We start from the raw sequence: 12,087 nt of genomic DNA on the forward strand, positions 1-12,087 counted from the left end.
AGTGGCCTCTTTGGATCCTTTCATCATTCTTCTGTAGCTTGAAGAATTTTGATAGTTGGACGATCTTATTCTTCCATGATTTATATTCTTGTGTGAAGAATTTTTATCATCCGTTGATTTCACAATTTTATTCTTTCACGAAAATGTATTCGCTGAATATTAATTTCACTTTTTCACAAAATGAACTTTTAATGCTAAAGTATTTATTTTATCTTGGCTGTTTTGATGATGGAGCTTCGGAGAAGACTTGATGTTTTTCAGTTGTTGTTTGTCAAGTGATTACATTTTGTGGAAGGACTTTCACTCGTCATATGATTTATATCATTTTGCTCGTCGTATGATTTATACTCCCGTTTGGGGAATTTGTATCATTTTTCTTGTCGTATGATTTATAATCCCCCAAAGGAATTTGTATCATTTTTCTCATCGTATGATTTATACTCCCGCTTGGGGAATTTGTCTTATTTTGCTAGTCATAGTATTTATACTCTCGCTTGGGGAATTTGTATCATTTTGCTCGTCGAATGATTTATACTCCCGCTTGGGGAATTTGTATCATTTTGTTCGTCATATGACTTACTCTCCCACCTAGGGAATTTGAATCATTTGTTGCTGGAAAGATTCCTTGACACAATGTCATTTTGGACCCTCTTAAGGTCATGTTATTATTTGCATTAAGTAGCACATGTGCTTGCCAAAATTTGGTTAAACAAGAATTTCAGAACAATTCATACATGAATACTAAGTTACCAATGGTGTAGTTAGGCCTTTTTCTTATTCGGCCAAAATTTTGATCGGACCAATTACTTTCTTGTAACACTAGAGCTTTACTTCTTTTATAATTCATCTAGTAGTACATACATTTTTGCATGAAATCTCACTAGGTATACATTTTATAGCTTCTACAAAATAAGCTTTGAAACGATAATATTTCATGTGAGTAGTTAGCTGTAAAATGCTAGGGGATAAGAGTTACACAATTGCTAATCATAGTGCATAAATATTATCAATAGAATAATTAACGTAGTGTAATATGTTTCCTCTTGTTCCTTCCCATTTAATTCATTCAAAATGGAATTTTTGACAATTAATGTTAATCATAATTATTCCAAGAATATTGATAATCTTAAATATTGAGGTATGACATTCATCACAATTGTTGTGCTTTATGCATTTGATGGGTTTTCTGAAAATTTCATGAATTTTGCAAACCCAAAAACTATATACCTTTTTTATTTATTGATTATTTATGCAAGCTTGATATGTACTCATTTTTAATAAGATAATCACTCGCATCACTAATTAGATGCACACAAATATCAAAAAAGAAAGAAATAAATGAGTTACCTTAGATGACGACATTATTTTGGCACATACCTCAATCTTTTTATTGTTGAGATCTTCTTGAAGAGCTTTTGTCTTTTAAGATTTTTTAAGCTTAACATGATATTTAATGTCTAAGGCCTAGGTCTCTTTTGCTTCAATCTTTTGAAGATGTAAAAACTAGGCCATATTGTTGCCCCTGTTCAGACATGAAAAGTGCAATTCTTATTTGACAACAACCAGAGGAATCGCCTATCATGGTTTGAACTTGTATTTTCCTTTCTTTGGGCTTAATCTTATTTTTGATGGGAGTGCTTTGACCATGGTCATTTAAGAAAACTCACTTCGATAGAGCTAGCTGCATTTTGTTAGGAATGACAGTATACAAATAGGCAATTGCATGTTGCACAATAATTGATGTCTTTCGACAAAGCGTACTCTATATAAATCATAGATAATTATTATATGATGTGTAAATAATGAAGCTATTGACTATATGCTTCTTTAAAGTGTCGAGACTAAAGTAGAGACCGTTAAGTATTTTGGATACTTCTATTCTTGACAGGTTTCTCTTTGTTTTTACAAATTTCTTCTTTGCTAGATTCACATTTAGCTGGAAGTATTATATGATGTGTAAAGGATGAAGCTATTGACTATATGCTTCTTTAAAGTGTCGAGACTAAAGTAGAGACCGTCGATTATTTTGGATACTTCTATTCTTGACAGGTTTCTCTTTGTTTTTACAAATTTCTTCTTTGCTAGATTCACATTTAGCAATCTTTATAAGGCTATTTTCTGCTTAGTTGACCTTCGTCACAAGATTACTATTAAACTTGGTAGTCCATCAGTGTTTCGGGTAATACAACTAATTGGCTGAACCCCTCCTACACGTTCTGTTTGAATCTATATGAGGGTATATATATATACTCCTTTTTGACCTTACTCAATCACATGAGTAGTTAACTTTCAAAATAACACACCATTGCAGATATTTAAAAGGTAAAAAGAGATGAATCATTAAATAAAGCATTTCATCACTTTCCGCTTTTGAGCACAACCAATAGTCATCTTAGGATTTGGCTTCTCCTTCTTAATGCCCGTATATTATTATGGTATTTAGAGTGATGATGCCAAAGATTAATTTTGTATTTAATCGATAATTTATGCAATGCCTTAAATGTAAACTATATACGTTACACTTGACAATTAAGCCTTAGAAAGTTAATAGGAGAAAGAGTAAGGTTTTAATTACCTATCGGCCTTGGAGACTTTTTTAGAAATTGAATATCTGAGCCGACCTTGGCAAGGATGTTAGAACATGCATGCTTGGCTTGGAAACACTTTGCTCACATGACAAGTGACTTGGATGTGTGTGTGGGTCTTTTGGTATCCTTTTAAGATGATTCCATTTCAATGAGCTCTTCTTTGTTGGGTTGATATTGGCTTCAAAGTTACTAGGGTTTTATTCACTATTTGTGATGTCAAAGGAATTTTCACAATCTTTGGTTGTATTCCCCTTTTCCACTTAAGAGTTTTTTTATCTCTTTCTTTGCTGTTTCTTTTTGTCAAGTTTTCATTCTAAAGCTCATAAACTTAAGAATATAGGTACAATAAATAGTCTAGTACTTTTACTATGCAAAGTGTTAGACTTGGAGTAGCACTGTCAAGTAAGAAATTCACAAATGTCATTAACCACAAATATATAGAATTTGTTGTGGCTTATGGGCGGTTGATGCATCCATAACATAGTCTTTAGCATAGTATCCCTTAGTGTGTTTGCATAACACAAATATGTATGTGCATAACATAAAGAAAATGTAATTTAATTCATACCAAGCACTAAAATAATGGCTCAATTTATGAAAGTATGATGCTCAAACATATAGAGACCACTAAAGTTTGCATGAAACCATGTGGTGGGATTTGTGTATAAATGGAACAATTTTCATGCTCCATTGAAAGCAACATGTATTTATACACAAGAAATTTTGAACAATAGATTGTTCATTCTCTATGATGGAATGTTTCAATATATAAAATCTCATAACTTTTTAAAATAATTTTTGCTTTAACAATTGTCATGTTTCTGTAATGACTGAGGGTGGGTTTGGATACAAAGGTTGGCGTCTACATTTGGGATTTTCACATTTCAGACCTTTTTTTTTTTTTCCTGCACACAAATTTCAACCAGGAGACATGGCGCACTGTTCACCACTGTGCATGAATAGTAACCGCACAGTGGTGCACTGTTCATGCACTTTTCAGCTTTTTTTAATTAAAAATGGGACTTGCGACACTATTTACACATTTAAAATTTATTTTGCTACAGTGTTTTCAATTTTCAGCTGTATCCAAACGGACCCTGAATTTTGTAATTCTTTGGCTCTTTCAACCTTAGACCCACCTTGCATTCACTTTGAAAATTATTATCTTTGCAAGGCTGAATAGGCCATTCTTGTATTTTATCTCTAAAGCTTTCTTTATTTTGGATTTTTTAAGCTTAACATGATAGTTTTCACAATAAGAGTGTGTAGCAAAAATTCAAAATTTTCATTATTCTCATTCTAATCAGCAGGTTTGGCCGGGCTTATTGGACTTTCTCTTATATCCAAATTTAGCGTTTTTAAATTTGGTAAGACAGTAAAATTTGACTTTAGCCTCTTTAATGTCTAAAATTATGATATAGCTTTGGTAAGATAACAAAAAGTTTTGGCTTCATTTTTCTTAAATGCCGAAAGTTATGACATATTATCTTTTGCAAGGCAATAATATTTGACTTCCTTATTTCCAATCTTAGCAAGATGCAGTAGGAAAGAAAAGTAGTGATAAAAAATAAAAAAAATAAAAAAAAATGTTAACCAATGCTCTTAGGGTAAGGGCATTAGTTTAGGAGCTAATTTTAAAAATATTTTATTAGAAGAATGATAAACAATAAATTTTGTTGATAACTTTTTTATATTTTTCATGAAAATTGTGTAAAAACTTTCTTATTATGGTTTATTAACAATTGCCTAAGGGCATTCGTTAACATAACCAAAAGAAATAAAATAAAAAAGCCATAATTAGGATTTAGGATATTAAGGCCATAAAATTTGATAGTGACTAAATCCTTTTAATTCTTAAATGTGTGTAGGCTGTAACTATAAAGCCTCACATTTGTACAACTATTCAAACCCAATACTGGAATCTTAAATTTTGGCTAGACAACAGTCAAGGCTATTGCAAAGCTAGTATAAAATTGGATATCTTTCTTAAAATATTTCTAGGCCGTATATATTTATTACCATGAATTCACGCTAATCTAATTAAATTATGGCATTTTCCATCAATGCTTAACATAGTACTTGGGAATTATAATTTTGTCTAACATTTTGCATTCAAGGATGGAAAAGTATCTCTACCTCTTTCAGTCAAAAAAAAAAAAAAGATGGAAAAGTATTATAGTAATTTTTTTTTTTAATACAAGATAAAATTTCTACTCTAACATAATCTAAGTGTATATGTGTGTGAAGCTCCCTCCTAGAGACTTGAACCCCAACCCTTACCCCCCACACGCCACAAGCACTTATACTTGTGGAGTAACCACCGCACCAAGGGTGCGCAATGGTAGTAATTTATTTTATTAATTCTTATTTCCTTCACCCACGTGTGTCTTTTGAGAACAGCGTAGCGTGAAATAATAGGCTGTGGCTTGTGTCCAATGGAATTTTCCACTGGACACGTTAGATGGTGGACATGTGTCCACTCTTGGACACGTGTCCAGTAGAAATTTCCACGGGACAGAAGTCTTACCCGAAATAATATTAAATATTGTTGTGACTTTCTTGTACAGTTATCGACAAACTATCCAAGCAACAATGGAGTTGGTCACAGAACCATCAGAGGTCATTTCGAAGTCCATGTAAATGCTAATCCTGAAATTATTTAGTTCTTAAAAATTAAATGCAGTAAACATGAATGGTTTTTTCTTTTTTTTTGGTATGCTTTAATTTGAGATTTTAACCTTTTATTTTGGTCATATCTTAAGTTATTAAGTTTAATTGTTTCTTGTTTCAAGATGCGAGTTAAGCATACAAGAATCTGCAGATGAATCTTCAGAAGATTGCACAAGTCTTTCTAAGATTGCACATCCATCATATAATGATGATGATTTCTGACCCTTCTTATGTTTTTTGCCGCAGGAAAAAGGCTTTACCTTCAATTGGGTTAGACAATACTATGGTATGGCCTTTAAGAATTGTGGGTTTTTTTGGCTTTTTAAATTTTGTTTTCATAACCTCCAACTTAGATCATTATTTTTGCTATTAATTGCTTCTTGACTTTAATGTGTGTTGGATTAATTTTATGCGAAGATTCTAATCATCATCATCCTATTTATATGGATGATGATGATAAGCTTGCTCTACAAATGCCTATTGTTATTAAGGATCTTGCTCGCTGTGTCCCCCTCAATGTACCCCCCAATTGTGGAATCTGTTAGGATTAGTGCCCTTAAATCCTATTGTATGATGCTATGTATGATATTATGTATGACATTGTGTATAACTTAATATTATGATTAATAAAATTGTTTTATTATTATTTAAAATAATGGTAACATGAATATTGGGACATTATCATATAGTCCATAAAATGCATAGTATCTGATTTATGTGATTTAGTCACAGAAGATATAAGCCACAAGTTCTTTGTAAACTCTGAATTTATAGTTCGTAGTCGGTGATGAAATTGAGCATTTCATCTGCGAAGACTATAATGTATCAGCTAAGATGATTTGTCTTAATCATGGAAGTGGAAACTGCTAGTTGATATGTTGATATGTTTTAAGAGTTAAGACATATTAAACTGGACTGCTGTGAGATTTATTATTCTCCTAACGACTGTCAAATGAATAATAAATCTCACGACTTCTATTTACATGAACTCTTAATCCTAAGAGAATAATGGACCTGATCATGAAGTGTAGGTTACTTTGATATATCAGGAGTGAGATCTAAAGTAACGGTCAAAACCTCAATATGTTGGGCAACCACATTTAGTGTTGATGGAACATATATTCTCAAGATAGAATTCATAATCTCTTAACGGAGATATAAAATATTCCCTTGAGATAAGTTTAATAGGTTTGGTTATTCAAAGTGTCAGGCCTAACTATTTTAGTAAAGAGTTACTAAAGTATATATTTATGAAATTGGATTTCATAAATATATGATGACTTACTTAAAGGATTAAACCGGGTACTCAAGAATTAAGATGTAGTAATTTTCAAAGTAGCAGTCTATATTTATGACTTTGTATTACTACGTATATTTTATGAAGGGGTTGCATGTATAATAAAGTCTTGGGATATAATTTATTCATAAGGCCTAGAGTGCAATTATAGTTATATAGTGGTATTAAATATAATTAATGGTAACTTTAGACTTGTCAAGAGTTGACAGAAAAGCCCAATGCCCATTGGAGCTAGTGTCTTATTGGTCCCTTTTGGTCTCACTCCAAGCCACACACTAAAGCCCAACTGGCCTATTGGACCATTCCAATTAGATAATTAGTTAGTTATAAAGAAAGAAACATGCAAAAATTTTATGAGTGATATAATAAATGGTGTGTATGTGAGAGAGAGACACATTTTCATTATTCCTTTAAAAACTGATTGAGAGACCACACATCTTGGGCATAAAGTGGAATTGAAGTGAAGATTAAAAGTATTCTCGAGTACTTCAATTTTTGGTTTTGAATTTCACCACACCAAAGTACGCTATCTTGTTCTTACATTCTGAAATTTACATAATGCACGTTATCAATCATGAATGAAATAGATCATTGTTTGTTGCTTCCGCTATGTGTTTTGTATGAGATATAAAACCAGTTATTCCTTTAGAATCCCCCTCGATGTCCCTCCCCATTGTGGAATGAGAGCATGAGTGGAATGAAAGCTTGCTAAGAAAATCTCATGGCTAATATTAATGTGTACATTCTGTGGATGATCATTATTGTAGTTGATATTCTCTAGCACTAGTTGGACAATTCCTTCAAATGCGAAGTTGCTGTGCAACCCTATATTATAGTCAAATGATTTTATTAAGCATTTTAAGGTTTTTATTTTATTGATTTAAATAAACATTCAATTTGTATACAAATTCTATTTTAGTTTACAGCCCCAGTAGCAATGTGACATCAGATTTTTACACCAAGGAAAATAGAGCATGACACATTCAAGTCTCCCTTGCCGATAGGGCGCCTTCCCTACTTCTGCAAATAAGACCCATATTGTGCTACTTTAAATGCAAACAACAATAGGTGGGTCATAATTAATGCAAATCGATTACTATGTTAGGAATGAAGGGATATGAGAGGAGAGTAGAGGGAAAGGTGGTGGGAAGATGCTAAAATTTATTACATTCTAATTTACTTTCCTTTCCTCTTTCTAAACATAATAAGGTTAGTTCATAATTAATTTTCTGATTAGTGCAGAAATGCCACGTTAGTTGAGTGCTTGTTCATCATTCTATGTGTATATGATGTTTGTTCCAAAGCAAGGAGGGTGGAAGCACATTACGACATGGAAAACAGAAGCATTAAAAGAAAACATCAACATAAATAAAGTGAATGAGTGTAGAATGGACAAAGGAGCAAGGATACCCCAAAAGCTTTTCCATGTGGCCGCCTAGATTTGTGAAGCAGAAACCAAATAGGCAGTAGTTCGTGTAAAAATTTTGCCAAAAATTATAACACATTCTATAATCTATGAACACATTCTGGTTGAGATTCAAGTGCTTCTGCACCACTAAAAAAAATGCGTTTCTGCACCAGTTGCTGCAATTACAAACTAACTGAAGTCTAGCTGCTTCACTTAAAATGCTAGCAATAATTATGCCAGTGAATTGGTAATCCACAATGTGTCAAAAGTAGTCAAATTTGATGGTGAGTTTCCTATACCAAGTGCAGTCCTTTAAAAAAAAAACAAACAAACAAACAAGCAAGTGCATTGGTTTAATTGAGGTGTTTTTTTTTTTTTCTTCTTCTTACCATTGGGTTGGGTTGGTGGATTTGAACCTTGAACAATTCTATTGGAAATACCAAAAAATGTTAATTAGGCTACAAGTTGTTTGGCAGTTTAGCTAAGTTCGATTCTACTGCTAAGAAATCTAAATATTCTCCCACTTGAGTTTGGCATGAGTGCGAGATATATATATATATAAACCAAACTACCCTTTTTTCCCCTTTCCTTAAGCATGCCACTAATTGACCACATTGCAAAAGGCCATAGAAGCTCTTGTAACGTATAAAAATAGAACTTGAGAGAGAGAGAGAATTTTATGTGATTCAATTTGATTGCTTAAGTTCACAATAGAAACCCCTTGACAACTACATCTTTACTCTCGGAATACTTTAGGCTTAGTACAGTTACAAATCGTATATACTAGCCTATTATTGTAGAAAACCATAGTCTACATTATTTATCATGATATAAGTGAGCATAAACTCATGAAAACTGATCTGACAGCTTAATCTGACCCAACATGAGACTTCATGGTTGAATGTGTTAGTCGGCATTGGATTTCATGACATGAAACCCAACCCTTGTTAGATGGATAATATTAGGTAATGACATGAAACTCAACCCTTGTTGAATGGATAATATTAGGTAAGGGGACCTTAATCGATAAATCTAAAATTCTCCTCTACTACAGGTGCTCCTTATCGTTGCATAGAGCAATCGTCCAATTGTCGTCGTGGAAGGCTATTTTGGCATTGCGAAGCCACTTGCTTTTGATTTCTACTCATTATCGTCAAATGTCATGACTAAAAACTGGATTCAACAAATCATTGAAGGACACAACCCAATCAAATATCCAAACATCAAAGGTCTACAACATAATCTTGCTTTGTGAACTCAAAATTGCCAAGTTGGATGAAGGATGGAAATGACACCCATGCTAACCCGATTTTGAACACAACCTAATAACCTTATATATTCTAACACGGCTAATTGACCAAATTTACATAAATAATTGACAAAATTTACGTAACTTCAACATGTCAAAATACAATTAAAAACCTTAAAATTAACCACCGCACATCCTTGGTGCGATGGTCACTTCACAGGTATAAATGCTTGTGAAGTGTGGGGGGCAAAGGCAGGGTTCAAGTCTCCAAAAGGGAGTTTTTCACACATTTACACTTAGATTAAGCTAGAGTAGAAATTTTATCTTGTATACAAAAAAACAAAAACAAAAAAACAAACCTTAAAACTAAATTATCACCTCTTAGTATTTCAAAGGTTCAAAACTCTCATCTCCAAATGCCCAATTTTTTTTTTTTAGATCAAAATAAACATCTTAATGAGAAGACTCACACATCAATGAGATCTTTTATTTGCATTAGATGTACCACAAGCAACGGAAGACTGGCTGTGCTATATACATGTGACTGTCTCATATCTCTCGCAACTCGCAACTCGCAACTCGCAACACAACAATTCATGGGCCTTGGCCATGTTCTAAAAGCCTGTTCTATAGCACGGGCTGAAGCTTTTAAGCCCGTCCAAAATTTTGTCAAGCCGAAAACGTTGACCAACACTACCCACCAGTTAATGTGAAGTTCCATATGTAACGACGAACTTGGACCATTGTTGTTTGTTGCTTTAACCAATGCAGTATCCTAGTAACAACAGTGCCAAAATTTAAGTTAAACTATGTTATGATCACCAAATTTTTAGGTTGCTGTGATTTTAGTATTTCAAATATCAAAAAGTTCATAAAAGAATAACTTTGTGGTTTTGTTGAAGAACTGTGAATCCAGGAAGATGCTAGTTTATGTTATCCAAATTAGAATTATGCAATATTTGTTATTTTGAAGCATATGATAACCACCACAAACACACACTGACTTTGGAGTTAAATGCCCAGAGCTCGGTGAAAGTACATGAGCGATATGAGACATTGATACTTTGATAGAGCATAAGATACATCAAAATACATATCAAAATTAAATATAAAAACAGACACAAACATATAAATAAGGGAAGAGGAGAAGCATTGACCAGAATCGCAGTACTTGTCTGGAAAATTAAAAAATTTTGAAATTAAAAAAAAATAAAAATAAAAAAAGAACAGAACATGAGAAGATTCATCAAGGTTTTGAAGTCCCCCTAGGTGAATTTGGATGTTTCCAACATGTGATGGCTGTCTGGATATGGTTGATCTCAAAATTAAATATAGGACTAATGTGCTAAGGTGACCATCCTCTTTCATTCTTAGAATGACAGTCAATTTTTCACCATACTTTTTCTTTTTCTTTTTCTTTTTAGAGTGATTGATAAACTTGTTTGACTAGTCACGTGCTCACAAATTGCATGTAACCAAAATTCACAACTACCTCATTTGATAATAAGTAAATTGCTGCTTTTCATTAAAATGGGTGTACCTTTGGCAAACTTTCTAATACGTGCTCCTTTTATTTTATTTTGGGATATCTTTAAATATTGTATATGAGTCAAAAAACACAAATTTAACAACATTATTTAACTTATTTGAAAAATCAATCTACTTTTTCGTTTACTTTATTTAAGCTAAATAAAAGGTATTATAGTAACAATTAATAACTTTTTATATTGAAAAAACAATACATTAAATTGTTTTTGTTTAAAAATATTAAAAATAAAAAAAATTGATGTTACAATTACATTTCTAACCACCAACATGGATAACAAGTTGTTATTACTTTTCACGTTAATTTATTATTAATAATGTTTTATTATTGGCTCATGCTAACGAGTATTCTTAAGGCAATAATTAATAATCCATTTTAAGAAAGTTTTGATACCACTTTTATAAAAAAAATGAAAAAAAAAAGCTGTTAAAACATTAATTACTTTTTTATTTTTAACTATTACCCTAAAAGTATCTGTTAGCATTTCTCTATAATTTAACATTCACAATTTACCACCTAATTCACACTTGTAAGAAAAAAAAAATTGTATGAAATGAATAAACAAATAATTTGAGACAAGTTTGAAAGTACAGATATTAATGTTCAAAACTCCCCATGTCTGTCTCTAGCTATCATTAGACAAGAAGCTGTTGCTTTCCTATTCATAAATTTTGGCATACAATTTATTTATTGCAATGGCACCTTAGCCCTACCATTCTTCATTTCCTACTCAGGAATTTATTTAACTTTGTACTCGATCGATAAATGCCCTACCATTCCTTGCTTCAAACATTTGAAGAATTGTATTTTTCAATGGAACACAATCTACGATACTTCGTCAAAGACTTTTTTTTTTTTTTTTTGGCAATATAAGTATATAACTGCACTAACAGTATTGTTAAGAGCTGCATTCAAACTGAAATTTTGTCAGCATGTTTCCGAGGTATCTCTTGTGTTTATGCATTGTTTGTAATAAAGTGATTAGTATTGTTGTGATAGAATCAAGATTATTAGTTAAGTATTTCAAAATTCTATGATTTTATTTTTATTTGTTTACAAGATGTTGGAATTTGGACAAGTTAGATTGTTATTGGTGTAAACAACAATAAATAAATAGTCACTCTTATTTGTGCAAGAAGCAATATACAAAAATAAATAATAAATTTTCCACGTGTATGACTAGACTAAATTGTTTGGAATTCCAACGTTGGCCAATACATCAACTTCAAAGTTATAAGACATCGAGAGATAAATTTCTCAAGCAATTTTTAAAACAAAGTTTATCTAAAATGTATTTGTATTTATAGGTGAAAAAAAATAGGTGCCTTT

Source organism: Castanea sativa, chromosome 8 (genome assembly GCF_040712315.1).
Source record: "Castanea sativa cultivar Marrone di Chiusa Pesio chromosome 8, ASM4071231v1".
NCBI classification, from domain to species: Eukaryota; Viridiplantae; Streptophyta; class Magnoliopsida; order Fagales; family Fagaceae; genus Castanea; species Castanea sativa.